The sequence below is a fragment of the Pteropus medius genome, unplaced genomic scaffold, assembly GCF_902729225.1.
Source record: "Pteropus medius unplaced genomic scaffold, Ma_sr-lr_union100, whole genome shotgun sequence".
NCBI lineage: Eukaryota > Metazoa > Chordata > Mammalia > Chiroptera > Pteropodidae > Pteropus > Pteropus medius.
The window spans coordinates 10,713,555-10,729,269 of NW_024350325.1; the positions used below are offsets into that span (position 1 = coordinate 10,713,555).

Below are 15,715 nucleotides of genomic sequence, written 5' to 3' on the forward strand. Positions count from 1 at the left end.
TTTTTTTTTTTTTTTGGTAGTCTATCATAGGGGAAAAGGGTGGGAATTCTTTAAATAAATGTGTGTTCTTAGGTTGAGATCTTAAATTATAGTGGAGGCATGCTGTTTTAGGTTCTATGTATTAAATAATGACTTTTAACTGAAATTGCATAGTAAATATAATTTTACCTTTGAAATTAATTTGTTTAATACAGAAATTATACAAGTATATACCACTTCACAAAGGCAGCAAACACATTGCAAGCTACAATAGCTACTTTACAGAAATTTTAAAATTCTAAATATCAGGTACAGCTGAAAAAACAGATATAAATTTGGCAGCCAGTGTTTTTGACAGGGAAGTTGTACAGCTTACATGACTTTAAATATGTGAATTTGAAAGTACGAGTTTAGAATAATCATTACACTGTGTTAATATAAAAATAAAATACCAACTGTTGAAGAATCTAGTTTAAAATTATTTAATTCACTTCAAAACATCATATAAATTATTGTGGCTTTTATGTGTTCCTAAATCTTCAGTTATTTAGCTCAAGTACATTACTAAAGTAATATATTAATTCTTCCAGTACAGTGGTGTTTCATACCATTGACATTTGCATACTTTAGAATATATTAGAAAGAAATGTGTGATATTCAGAAATGTTCAGAAAAGCAAGTAAAAGGTCAATGAACCTGCCCACTTCTGAGATGGTTTCATGTCAACTTCATAAACATTCATTCTATTAAATAGTAAGCTAATGTTTAAATACCATTTGCAAGATAAAACACATTTTTTCATAAATAATGAAGTCTTTTTCTCAAGCACTACAAAAGTACACAAAAGAATTTTAATTTGAGCAAATCTTGGAATGTGTTTAACCTGATATTTCAACAGACTTAAGGTTTCCATGGTTTCACAGATTTTAAATTACTCAGAAAACAAGAAACTGCTTTGAGAGAAATGAATGAATCATTACCAATAGAAAAAAGTCCACTGTATTTATCTCTTACAGAAACAGAAAAATACAGCATTTCCCTCTTAGAATAATATATATATAATTATATATAATATATAGCTATGTAACAATATGTAATTAATATATGTAACTATATGTAATTATATATTATATGTAATGTATTAATATAATATATTTGAATAATATATTTCCTTCTTAGAATAGTATATATATAATTTTATTATATATGTTCTATTACATAATATATAATTGTATATCATATGGTTGACCCTTGAACAACATGTGTTTGAACTGCACAGGTCCACTTATATGCAAATCTTTTTCAGTAAATGCAGTAAGTGTATTTTATCTTCCTTATGATTTACTTAATAATGTTTTCTTTTCTCTAGCTTACTTTATTGTAAGAATACAGTATATAATACATATAACATATAAAATATGTGTCGACTATTTATGATATTGATAAGGCTTCCAGTCAACAGTACACTATTAGTAATTAAGTTTTGGGGGACTCAAAAGTTACATGTGGATGTTTAGCTGTATGTGGATTTGGTGCCCTAACACCACATTTATATATAATCACATATAAATTATATATAGTATATAAATATATATTATTCTATTAATAAATATATATTTCACATGTAATATATACTCATCTCTTATAGAAACAAAAATATCACATTTTTCCCTTAGAATAATATTTATACAATTTTATATAATACATGTTATATTGTTGTATTATATAATATACAATTACATATATAAATCACATAGTCATATGTAATAAAAATTGTTCTTTTTAAAATTTAAGTATAGTTGGTATATAAAATTATATTAGATTCAGGTATACAATATTGTGATTTAACATATACATTTTGATGTGATCACCATACTTAGTCTAGTAAGCATCTGTCACTGTGAAAAGTTAACACAATATTATTGAGTATATTCCTCTACCCGCTTTCATTCATCCCTCACCATTCTCCCCTCTGGCAACCATCAGTTTGATCTTTGTTTCCACGAATCTGTTTTCATTTTGTTTTGTTTGTTAATTTGTTTTGCGGGTTTTGATCCACGTGTAAGTGAAATTATACAGTATTTAACTTTCTCTGACTTATTTTACTTAGAATAATACCCTCTTGAGATGGTTCCATTGAGTAGTGGTTAGCACGTCTGCTTTACACGCAGAAGGTCCTGGGTTTGAGCCCCAGTGGAGCCACTGCCCATACCCCAGGTGCACCAGGCCCCGGGTGGGCGGCGCAAGTGTGTGGGAGGAGACTACCTGCCTTCAGAGATCCAGTTCTTAAGGGGAGATGGCAACATCTGTAGGCCAGGGGTGGAAGTTGGATAAGGGGATGAATTAAAAAAAAAAAAGAATAATACCCTCTGGGTTCATGTGTGCCTGGACATTTTAATAATATTAGTCCTTCTATCCATCAGCACGGTACATCCTTCCATTTATTCCTATCCTCTTCAATTTCTTTCTCCAATGCTTATTTGTTTTCCAAGTACAGGTCTTTTACCTCTTGGGTTAAATTTATTCCTAGACAGTTTTTTTTGATGCAATTGTAAATGGGATTGTTTGCTTAATTTCTCCTTCTGATTCCAATATTGGTGTATAGAAATGCAACAGATTTCTGTGTATCACTTCTAGATTCTACAGCTTTACTATATTTATTAGTTCTAATAGTTTCCTGGTGGAGTCTTTAGGGTTTTCTATACATAATATCATGTCATCTGCAAATAGTGACAGTTTTACGTCTTTCCAATTTGGATGCCTTTCATTTATTTTTCTTTTCTAGTTGCTGTGGCTAGAATTTTCAATACTATATTGAATAATAGTGGTGAACATGGACATCCTTGTCTTGTTCCTGATCTTAGAGGAGAAGCTTTTAGCTTTTTATCATTGAGTATGATATTGGTTGTGGGCTTTTCATATGTAGCCTTTATCATTTTGAGGTAAGTTCTTTCTATGCCCACTTTGCTGAGTTTTTATCATAAATATATGTTGAAATTTTTTTGAATGCCTTTTATGCATCTATTGAGATGATAATATAATTTTTATCTTGGTTTTGTTGATATGATATTTCACATTAATTGTTCCGTGAGTATTAAACCATCCCTGCATCCCTGGTATAAATCCTATTTGATCATGGTACATAATATTTTTAATATATTGTTGAATTTGGTTTCCTAGTATTTTGTTGAGAGTTTTTGCATCTATACTTGTCAGGGATATTTGCCTGTAATTTCTTTCTTTGTAGTGCCTTTGTCTGGTTTTGGTACCAAGGTAATGCTGTCCTTGTAGATTGAGTTCGGAAATGATCCTTTCTCTTCAATTTTTTGGAATAGTTTGAGAAGGAAAGGTATTAATTCTTCTTTAAGTGTTTATTAGAATTTACCTGTGAAACTGTCTAGTCTTGGGCTTTTGTTAGAAGATTTTGATTATTGTCTAAATTTTGTTGCTAGTAATCAGTCTGTTCAGATTTTCTTCCTGGTTCAGTCTTGGAAGATTGTATGTTTATAGAAATTGTTTTTTTTTTCTAGATTGCTCAATTTGTTGGCATATAGTGTACATAGTGTTCTTTAATGATCCTTTGTATTTCTTTGGTATTATCTCCCCTTTCATTTCTAATTTTATTTATATGGGCTCTCTTATTTTTTGATGAGTCTAGCTAGAGGTTCGTCAACTTTGTTTATCCTTTCAAAGAACTAGTTCTTAATATATTATTTCCCTTTTCTGTGTACTTTGGGTTTTGTTTATACTTTTTCTAGTTTCTTTAGGTGTAAATTTAGATTGTTTATTTGAGAATTTTTCTTGTTTCTTGAGGTAGAACTGTATAGTTATGAACTGCCCCCTTAGAACTGCTATTACTGCATCTCATAAATTTTAGAAAGTTATGTTTTCATTTTCATTTGTCTCTAGGTAGTTTTTGATTTCCTGGTTGATTCCTCTTTGATCCACCTGTTGTGAAGTAACATGTTTTTTAATCTCTATGTATTTGGTTTTTTCCCAGATTTCTTCCTTTAGTCGATATCTAGTTTCATGGCCTAATGGTTAGAAAATACACTTAATGTAAATTCAGTCTTCTTGAATTTATTGAGGTTTGTTTTGCTACCTAATATGTGGTCTATCCTGAAAAATGTTCTATGTGCACTTGAGAAAAATGTGTATTCTTTGGTTTTTAGATGAATATCTGTAATATCTATTAATGATCTGATCTAATGTGAACTTTAAGGCCATTATTTCCTTATTAATTTGCTATGTGGATAATCTATCTATTGAAGTAAATGAGATATTAAAGTCCTCTACTATTATTGTATTATTGTTAATTTCTGCTTTATCTCCACTAATATTTGTGTTATATACTTTGGTGCCTCTATGTTGGCTGTGTAGATATTTATAATTGTTACATCTTCTTCTTGGATTAACTCCTTTATCATTATGTAATGTCCTTATTTTTCTCTTTTTATATTTTTTGTTTTAAAGTCTGTTTTGTCTGATATGAATATTGTTGCCCCAGGGTTTTTTTTTCATTTATATTTGCATGAAATATCTTTTTCCATCTCTTTCAGTGTGTGTGTGTCTTTCAGTCTAAAGTGAGTCTCCTGTAGGCAGCATATAGATGGGTCTTATTTTATTATTCATTCAGCCATCCTATGTTTTTTGTTTGGAGTATTTAGTCCATTTATATTTAAAGTAATTATTGCTAAGTATGTGCTTGTTGCCATTTTATTAATTGTTTTTAGGTTGTTTTTGTAGTCCTTCCCATTTTTTCTCTTGATCTCTTTCCATATCAAATACATTTTAAAAGCTTACATTTTACTCCCCCTTTATACTTTATGTTTTTGGTGTCATATTTTACATCTATTTGTTTTATAGATTTCCTATTTATTGTAGTTATAGTAATTTTGCTACTTTTGTCTTTTATCCTTCATATTAGATTTTTAAGTGATTGATTTACTGTGTTTATTGCAAATATACAATAAGAAAGGCAAATATACAATAAGAAAGGCAAATATACAAAAAGAAAAGTGATTTTTCTTTCCAGTATTTTCTCATTTCTATTTATAGTCTTTTCTTTTCTGCCCAAAGAAGATACTTTAACATTTCTTGTAAAGTTGGTTTAGTGGTGATGAACTTCTTTAGTTTTTGCTTGTCTGGGAAACTCTTTATCTCTCATTTGATTCTGAATGATAACCTTGTCAGGTATAATATTCTAGATGGGGGGTTCATTTCTTTCAGCACTTTAAATATTTCCTGCCACTCTCTTATGGCCTGTGGAGTTTCTGCTGAGAAATAACTCGATAGCCTTATGTGGTTTCCCTTGTATGTGACTTGTTGCTTCCTTCTTGCTGTCTTCAAGATTGTCTCTTTATCCTTAACTTTTGTCATTTTAATTGTAATATATATTGGAGTGGGCCTCTTTGAGTTCATCTTGTTTGGAACTCTCTGTGCTTCCTGGACTTGATTTACTTTTCTTTCCTTAGGTTAGGAAAGTTTTTAGCCATTATTTCTTCAAATATACTTTCTGCTTCTTTCTCTCTTTTCCTGGAATCCCTATAATGCAATGTTAGTGTGCTTGATGTTATCCTATCCTCATTTTTTAAATTCATTTTTATTTTTTCTATCCTGCTTATGTGATGTCCACTATTCTGCCTTCCACATCACTAATCCATTCTTCTGTATTAACCAATCTCACGTCAATTCCTTCTACACCCAGTGTGTTTTTCATTTCAGTTATTGTATTTTTCATTTCTGATTGGTTCTTTATTATAGTTTCTAACTCTTTGTTGAAATTCTCTCTGAGTTCCTCTATTCTACTCTCAAGTTTGTTGAGCACCCGTATGACCATTTATTTGAATTCTTTATCAGGCAAATTTCTTATCTTAATTTCATTATAGTATTTTTCTGTTTTTTGTTTTGTTTTGTTTTGTTTTTTCTCGTTCCTTTATTTGGGACATATTCTTCTGTCTTCCCATTTTGTTTGACTCTGAGTTTGTTCCTATTAGTTAGATGAAATAACTACTTCTCATAACCTTGAAAACGAGGTCTTGTGTAGAAGTGCCCTCTGTGTAGTCTGTGAGCTGGATAGTTTTGTCAGGCTGGTTGGAGTTGGTATGGTTGCATGCAATTCCTGGAGTGCCACCTGGCCAGAAGGAGTAGGTTCCAGGCAGGGCAACTTGATGTGCATGCATATATAGTAGCTCTCTGTTATTCTGTCTGTTCATGGCCAGACTGGAGTTAGGGCAGGGCAGCCTGGTTTGTGTGTACTTCATGCCCTGCTGGTCCAGGTGGAGCAGCTTTATGGGCCTGTGCTGCAGTACCCTGCTGTTTTTGTTCTTGATCCCATAGGAACTGCCTGGTATACACACAGGAGGCTTGCCCTGTTGTTTTGATTGACAGCTGCCAGTCTGGGCTGGGGCGTCCTTTGAGCACACGAGCTGTAGCATTCTGCTAGTTTCCTCTTATGCTGAATGGGGCCTCCTGCTGTTCACATGCAAATGACACCTCTTTGCTTTGATTGACTGCTTTGGGAGCCCAGTCAGAGCTAGACTACATCCTGGGTGTGAGCACAGTAGCAACCTTCAGATTCCCTCTCACTCTGGAAAGGGCTGCCCAGTGGGTGCCTACAGCAGTGGCCTGGTGTGGGCAAGTTCAGCATCCTGAAGGAACTGCTAGGTCTAGTTCCAGGCGTGGGAGTGGGGAAGCTCTGTACATGCCAGCTATGGCACTCTCTTGTTGCTGCTAAAGCTAGTTCCAGGAGGGAAGGTTGGGAATGCCCTACCGCAGCCTTGCAGGTCGGCTAAAGAACCTGGGTAGAGCTCCTACCCATGCCAACAAAGTGCAGAGAGAATGCAAACAATGCCTCTTATCAGTTCCTCTGATCCTGGTGGGTTCCCTCAGATTCCGGAGAGCTCCCATGATTCCCCACATTCTCTATTCAGTTGCTCTCTCTCTTCTTTGTTGTGCAGAAGCTGTTCCGCTGTTCCTCAGTTGTCTCTCAGGAGGAATTGCTCTAACTATAAGTATGCATTCATTGTGTTCATGGGAGGGGACCAGCTCTGCGTCCTCTTACGTTGCCATCTTGTATCCATTTGCTAAATTCATCTCTTATAGAGACACAAAAATATAATATTTCCCCCTTAGAATATTAGAACCTGTATATATACTAATATAATATGTATCTAATAATACAACATGTAGGTATATGGTTTATGTAATTATATATAATATATAATGACATATATAATTATTTCTCTATAATGATATGTAACATGTTATATCTGTTATATTATTATTTTATATTATATGTTACCTTATAGTACACAATATATACTAATTACACATTTTATGTATTATATAATATAACCTGTATAATATATTACACATATAAATATACATATATTATCCTAAGGGGCAAATTTTATATTGTTCTGTTTCAATAAGAGATGAATATATTTGTAATGTATATTTATAAACATAAATAATATATAGCTACCATGAAACCCTAACATAGCAAAATGTTGAAACTATGACCAAAATATGAACACTACTAAACCTGTCAGAAAAAGACAAGACAAAAGCTTTCTTGCATATGTATAAACTAAGTGTGATACTCTCCAAAAGTTTAAAAATTGTAATTATTACTTTCAAGCTTAAAAACTTTAATTCTAAATTTTAAAATATATGTATACACAAACCACTGATTGAACCAGACCCACTCCCCCAAAAAAATATCAGTAGTATTCACAGTTAAAAATAACTCTTTCAGGTTTTATCCCATAAAGTACATCCAGCTTCTCTTCTAAAACTAAAGGTCCACTTTATTACATAAAAATTTCACATGTGTAAAAACCAGAACTGTATGTAAGATACTGTATCTAAATGTTTCTAAATAGTCCCGTTCTGTCGGTTCATCAGTGACTTCTGTGGCTTTGTTGTCATTTTCTATGGATGGTTCTGAAAGAATCTCTCCAGTTCTACTGGTATTGGATCCTACTAATTCTTCTGTTTCATGGCTTTCAGAATCACTAGTTACAGGGCATGTATTTTCACTACATTCAGAATGTAAACTTTCTCAGCTTGAGACAGATGAGATCCTCCATTTGATTATTTTCCTCATAAGTCTCTTTATTTATAATAAAGGAAACATCAGCTTCTTTTTTTTTAAATTTTTCTTTCTAGGGTCATTTCTGTTGATGTCATTAAATACTGCCTTCTTCCTCTTCATCCTTTGTACAGTGCTGCCTTATACAACTACTTCCTTTGTCTTTATTCTTAGATGAAGGTAGTTCTTCTGTTTCTTCTATCATAACTGAGGAAATTTCACTAGAATTTGTTTGGCCATCTCTTTGACTTCACCTTCTTTGTCAAACTTGAGTCTTTACCTCACACTCTTCAGCTTCCACAGTAGCTTCATTTGGACATTTGTTTTTTTATAGGGCTCACTGAGGAAACTTCTGAATGGGATGTCAGAGTCATTGTGATTTTTGTCCTAATTTTGCTGTACATTTGTAAAGACTCTTTGCTGTCTGTGCACATTTCTTGTCAGGGGACTCTCAGTACAATTCGGTAAATTTCCAGGAAACACCACCATTCATTCGATAAAAATTATTGGAATTGTTTTTCTCTGAAGAAGGATAAGCACAGTTAACTATCATATCATTTTCTACTCCTCTAAGAAATATGTTGTTCCTGTGTAATTTCTCTCCTTGGCTCCTTTAGCAATTCACTTAGTGGCTGAATGGTAAAAGGGATTCTAAGAAACTGTAACTTAGTTCTAGAGAGTAGCTATAATCCATCTTCTCCCATTAACTCCAGAGAAAATTTTCAGTATTCTTTCCTTTATTTCTATATTATATTATATAAAAATTCATTTTCAATATAATATTTCAAAGAGAATAGATCCAACATTAGAGTTGGGAGGACTTCTTGGTTCAAGAGCTGAAGTTCTGAAATCATCCATCACTTCCTCCAGTTTGAAAATAAAATACCTTTAAATTGAGACCTCTGAATTGTGTTGACAAAGAAACTAAACCAAAACAGGACAAACTTCCTTTTTCATTATCATCTCAAAATCTTGTAGCATATCTTCAGCCTCTTGAATGTCCATGGATGCTAGGAGTCCCTCACAGCCTCTGCTTCCTTCTAAGGATTTCCCCAGGACAGAATGCCTCCCCTGTCTCTGTGCTTTTCTATTCCCTCCACACACTCCTGCACATAGATACTGGAATGGGTAGGGGGGACACCAAAGGGAGTCAGGAAGCATGAGAGAGTCCAAACTGCTACCACTAGCCCTCCAACACAGCGACTCTCAGCAATTTTTTACTGCTTACTAGATTGCATTACCCCAATGTTTTCATATTGTAATTAATTGACCTCCAATTAATTGTTGTAAAGATGTAAAGAAGGTGTTAGCATTCATGTTTTTCATATTGCTATCCAATTTCTCCTGTACCATTTATTGTAAAGAGTATCCTTTTCTCCACTGAATTGCAAAGGTGTTTTGTTGTAAATAAAGTGAATATATATGTATAAATCTGTTTCTGGATTCTCTCTTCTGTTCCATTATCTATTTGTCTATACTTGAGCCCAAACCACACTATATTAATTATAATGGCTTTATAGTAAGTCTTAAGACCTTGTGTATAAATCCTCCAACTTTGTATTTCTTCTTTATTTTATTTAAAAAATTTTTAGGTTTTTTAAAATTAAATTTATTGGGGTGACATTGGTTAATAAAATTATATTGGTTTCAAGAGTATAATTCAATAATACGTCATATGTATATTACATTGTATATTCACTGCCCAAAGTCAAATTTTCTTTCATCATCATATATTTGATCCCCTTTTCCCTTATCTTCCCTCACCCCTTTCCCTCTGGTAGCCACTAAATTGTCATCTGTGTTTATGAGTTTTTGTTTGTTTTGTTCATTTATTGCTTTCAGTTTTATAATCCACATATGAGTAAAATCATATAGTTCTCAATTTCTTTATGTCTGAATTATTTTGCTTAGCATAATAATCTCAAGGGCCATCAGTGTTGTCGCAAATGGCAGTATTTCATCTTTTTTTATGGCTGAGTAATATTCCATTGTATATATGCACCATATCTTTATCCAATCAACTCTGGAAGGACATTTCAGTTGTTTCCATGTCTTAGTTACTGAATAATGCTGCTGAGAACATCGCGGTGCATGTATCTTTACAGATAAATGTTTCAAGTGTTTTGGGTACCTAGAGGAGGGATTACTGGGTCATATGGTAATTCTAGTCTTAATTTTTTGAGGAACCTCCATACTGCTTTCCATAATGGCCATACCAATTTATATTCTCACCAGCAGTACTTGTGGGTTCTTTTTTTCCATAATCTCTCCAACACTGTTATTACTTGTCCTATTGATAATAGCCATGCTTACAGGTGGGACGTGGCATCTCACTGTGGTTTTGATTTGCATTTCCTTAATAGCTAGTGAAGTTGAGCATCTTTTCATATGTCTGTTGGTCATTTGTATACATTCTTGGGAGAAGGGTCTATTAAGGTACTCTGCCCATTTTTTAATTGGATTATTTGTTTTTTATTGTTGAGTTGTATGAGTTCTTTATATATTTTGGTTATTAGCCCCTTATCAGAGGCATTGTTTGCAAATATCTTCTCCCATTCTGTTGGTTGCCTCTCTGTTTTGTTGATGGTTTCTGTTGCTGTGGAGCTTTTTAGTTTGACACAGTCCCATTCATTTATTTTTGCTTTTGAGATTGAATTAATAAAATCTCTAAAACCAAGGTCCATGAATTTAGCACCTATATTTTCTTCTATGGAATTTATTGCTTCAGGCCTTATATTTAAGTCTTTGATCTATTCTGAGTTAATTTTGGTGTATAGTGACAAGATAGCAGTCTAGTTTCATTCTTTTGCATGTGGCTTTCCAATTTTCCCAGCACCATTTATTGAAAAGGCTTTCCTTTCTCCATTGTTTGTTTTTGGCTCCTTTGTCGAAAATCATTTGTCCATATAAATGGGGGTTTATTTCTAGACTCTCAGTTCTGATCCATTGGTCTGTGTTTCTGTTTTTCTGCTAATACCATGCTGTTTTGATTATTGTGGCTTTGTAGTATAATTTGAAATCAGGCAGTGTAATACCTCTGGCCTTGTTCTTTTTTCTCAGGATTGCTTTGGCTATTCAGGGTCTTTGGCGCTTCCATACAAATTTGAATTTTTTTGCTCTATTTTTTAAAATGCCATTGGATTTTGATGGGGATTGCATTGAATCTCTATATTGCTTTGGGTAATATGGCTATTTAAATTATGTTGGTTCTTCCAATCCATGAATATGGAATATCTTCTCATTTCTTTGTGTCTTCTTCAATTTCTTTTAATAATGTCTTGTAGTTTTCACTGTATAGGTCCTTTACATGCTTTGTTAAATTTATTCTTAGGTATTTTATACTTTTTGTTGCAAAGGAAATTTCATTAAATTATCATTGGATTTTTTTAGCAGAAACTTTACAAGCTAGGAGGGAGTAGAATCAAATATTCAAACTATTGAAAGGGAGAAATTATAAGCCAAGAATAATATATCCAGCAAAGGTATCTTTTAGATATGAAGGAGAAATAAAGAACTTTCAGACATGCAGGAGCTGAGGGAATTTTCTACCACAAGGCCTATATTACAGGAAATACTGAAGGGGGTTATTCTACCTGAAACTAAAGACAATAAGATACAAAACTATGAGTAAGATGACTAACAGATAGAAGCAGAAAATTGCAAGCCTTATTAAGAATACAGTATTATACATTTAAATATTACATAATGGTTAAAGGGAGTAAAGGACATTTTAAAAAGAGAAAAAGACAATACCTACTACAACTCAGAAATGAACTCACAGCATAAATAGGGATAATTTTTGACAACAAAAACAGAAAAGGGATGGGGGTAAAGGTCTGAACTTGCAAAGGGAGATGGAGATAAGATACATGCAGAAGGAAAAGGGCTTCTGTATATATGAAACTTTCTTTTACATAAACGTAATGGTAACCACACACGAAAAATTCAGAACTAAGACATTTAACATAAAAAAGAGACTAGAGAGGAAAAAAGTCATAGAATATCGCTAAACTAAAATAACAGACAGAAACACAAAGGCAAAGAAACAATAGAGATACCAAATTACCAAAAAACAAAAGATAAAATGGCTATAGGAAAACCTCATATATCAATAACCACCCTAAATGTAAATGGACTGAACTCACAAAAAAAGGGCAGAGTAGCAGATTGGATCAAAAAACAAAACCTAGCTCTATGCTGCATTAAAGAGACATACATCAGCTGCAAGAACAAATATTGCCTCAAAGTGAAAGGGTGAAAAATGATACTCCAAGCAGATGGCATGCAGAGGACAGTGGGTGTAGCTGTACTTATATTTTTTATATTTTAAAACAATGGTTTATCAGATTTCTCTGTACAAGGATTTGGATTTCAGGATTCAGAATAAATTTGTTATCTTGCTACCTAGTTTTCATTGTCATTTTTAAAATTATATTTTATCTCTTATTTAAATATATTTCTATTGTTATATAATTATATGCAGTAAAATACACAGAAAAGTACAGTTTGATGAGATTTGACAAACTTATATACCCATATTAACACTGCAATCAAAATGTAAAATATTTTCAGCATCCTGGGAAGTTCACTGATCCTCCTTTCCAGTCAATTTTCCTCTCAACCCAAAGCAAGCATTATTTTAATTTCACCTCTTTGGAATATTTCTGCTGATTCTTGAAGTTAATACAAATGTATATAAAGTACGTACTTTTTTGCATCTCGCTTCTTCTGCTCAATATATTATTTACAGAATCATCCATATTTTTTGCATATATCAGTATTTTTGTTCCTATTTATTGCTGAGTCATATTTCATTATATGTATATACCACAACTTGTTAATTATTTCTCATATTGATGGACATTGCCTTGTTTCCAATGTTTTGCTTTTAAGACTAAAACACCAGAGTGACCCACTGTGAATGATTTCTCTTCTCTTTTCCACATCAGTGAATTGTGCCATCAAATACCCACTTCATAGTCAGAAATCATTTTCTGTTACTCTCTCTTTCTTTTGATTCTTTTGTTCAGTTTCTCTGATTTCCTCTCTTTGGAATTCATTCTCAGCTTCAGACTTTATTTGTTAACTTCTCTACCTGCTGATTAGATTATCAATTTATTATAAAACGATACAACTCAGGAATAGCCAGATAGAGGAGATGCATAGGACAATGTATGGGGGAAGGGGCACAGAGTTTCCATGAATTCTCCTAACACTTTCACCTGTACACCAGCCCAGAAGCTCCTTTACTTCTTCTTTAAAACTATCTTGGCTTTCCTAGGTCCTTTGAATTTCCACATAATTTTAGAATCAGATTATCCATTTCCACATATTTAAACATACTCTGCTGTTATTTTAATTTGGATGATATTCACTGTATAGCTTAATATTGAGACTTTCCATCTATTCAGGTCTTCTTTAATTTCTTTTAGCAATGTTTTCACTATATGAGCTATATATATCTTTTGTTAGTTTTATTGCTATTTGATGGGTTTTAACTATTTTAAATTGTATTTCAAAAACTTCATTTTCTAATTATTTGCTGCTGATACATGTGAATATAACTGATTTTTGCATAACAAATAGCACCCTTCATAAATTTACACAGTCATTTTAATAATTAATTAGTAGATTCCTTGATATTTCTTTATATATGCAATCATGTAAAGTTATTACTCTTTCCACTTTTTAAACCATTTCTTTTATTCTTTTTCTTTATCAAATTATCTAGGACCTCCACTTTAATGTTGAGTAGAAGGGGTAAGAGTGGACAGCCTTGCCTTGTTCTCAAACTTAGGTGGAAAAATTCAATATTGCACTATTAGAATGATTTCTTTTAGAAGCTTTTGGTAGCTATCTTTTACTAGATTAAGAAAGTTTCATTTTATTTTAAGTTAGCTAAGAATTTTTAATTTTTAAAAAATAATTTTAATTTTTAAATTACAGTTGACATACAATATTATTATATATTATTATACTAGTTTTAGGTGTACAACATAATGATTAGACATTTATGTAACTTACAAAGTGGATCACCCATCAGATACTATACATACTTATTTCAATATTATTGACTATATTCTTTATGCTATACTTTACATTCCCATGACTATTTTGGAACTACCAATCTATACTTCTTAGTTCCTTCCTATTTATTACCAACCCAACCCTCTTTTCATCTGGCACCCATCAATTTGTTCTCTGCACTTATGAGTTTGTTTCTGTTTTGTTTGTTTATTTTGTTTCTTAGATTCCACATATAAGTGAAATGGTATGGTTTTGATTTTCTTTGTCTGACTTGTTTCACTTTGTATAATATCCTCTAGGTCTATCCATGTTGTTGCAAATGGTAAGGTTTCGTATTTTTTATGACTGAGTAATATTCCATTTTATACATGTACCACTTATTCTTTATTTGTTCTCCATCAATTGACAGTCAGGTTGCTTTCACATTTCGGCCATTGTAAAAAATGCTGCAATGAACATATGGATGCACATGTTTCTTCAAAGTAGTGTTTCGAGTTTGTTTCAATAAATTCCCTGAAGTGGAGTTACTGGCTCCTTCTTTGTCTCTTGTTATAGCTTTTGTTTTAAAATCTTTTTCGTCTGATGTAAGTATTGCTATCCTAGCTTTTTGTTTATTTGTTTCCATTTTCATGAAAAATCCTTTTCCATTCCTTTATTTCTGGTATATCTGTATCTTTTGATCTAAAGCAAATTTCTTGTAGGCAGCATATGTAAGGGTCTTGTTTTCTTATCCAATCAGCTACCCTATCTTTGGACTGGAGCATTTCCATTTCTGCTTAAAATAATTGTTGATAGATTTGTAGTAATTGCCATTTTATTATTCATGTTTTTATCTTTATTTTCTTTTTCTTTTTAAAGAAGTCCCTTTAACATTTCTTTAATTTTAGTGGGGATGAACTCTTTAAGTTTTTTTTTTTTTTTATTTGGTTGGTTTAGGAAGCTCTTTATCTATCCTTCAATTCTAAATGATGCCTTGCTGGGTAAAGTAATCTTGGTTGTAGGTCCTTGCTTTTCATCACTTTGAATATTTCATGCCAATCCCTTCTGGCCTGAAAAGTTTGTTAAGAAATCAGCTGGCAGTCTTATGGGAACTTCAGGAATTGTAAATTTAGTAAGGCCATGTGAAAGCTTAGTTACTGAGAAAAATGAGGTACTATATAATTACCTAGAGTCCTAAAAATATTCTTAGTTATCTTCTAGCTTTCGATCTTGGTATACAATTGAATACTTTTTTTTATTCTGGTTAAGAACAGAAACTGTCTATCTGGTGACAGGTTGTGACCCCAAAAATGTAGTTTCTTAGCAGAATTGAAGTTTTCTCTAGGTGCTTTATTCTCTGTTCTGCTCATTTGGATAAGAGGTACTTGGGGTCTTCAGGTAAACTATGTAGATCAGAAAACACAGCAGCAAATTGTCTACATATTGAGTCAAGGATGGACTCATAGAGAAAATTCAAATCCTTGAGATTACTTTTTAGACATTTAGAGAAATATAAAGGTGATTTTAAAAGTCCCTGAAGTTTAACCATCCAGGTACATTAATTTTCCTAGGAAAAAGTCAATACCGACTATCTTTATATGTGGGGATGCTAAAGAAGGCTGCATGTAAATTAAC

At 32.5% G+C, this 15,715-nt stretch overlaps 1 protein-coding gene and 1 pseudogene across 1 annotated transcript in view; one reads left to right on the forward strand and one right to left on the reverse strand.

The window, feature by feature from the left end:
• The window catches only part of LOC120583796 (phosphatidylinositol 3,4,5-trisphosphate 3-phosphatase TPTE2-like), a 71,814-nt gene that overhangs the window by 4,723 nt on the left and 51,376 nt on the right, over positions 1-15,715 (forward strand). The window lies entirely within an intron of this gene.
• On the reverse strand, positions 7,778-9,097 carry LOC120583780 (serine/threonine-protein phosphatase 4 regulatory subunit 2-like; annotated as a pseudogene).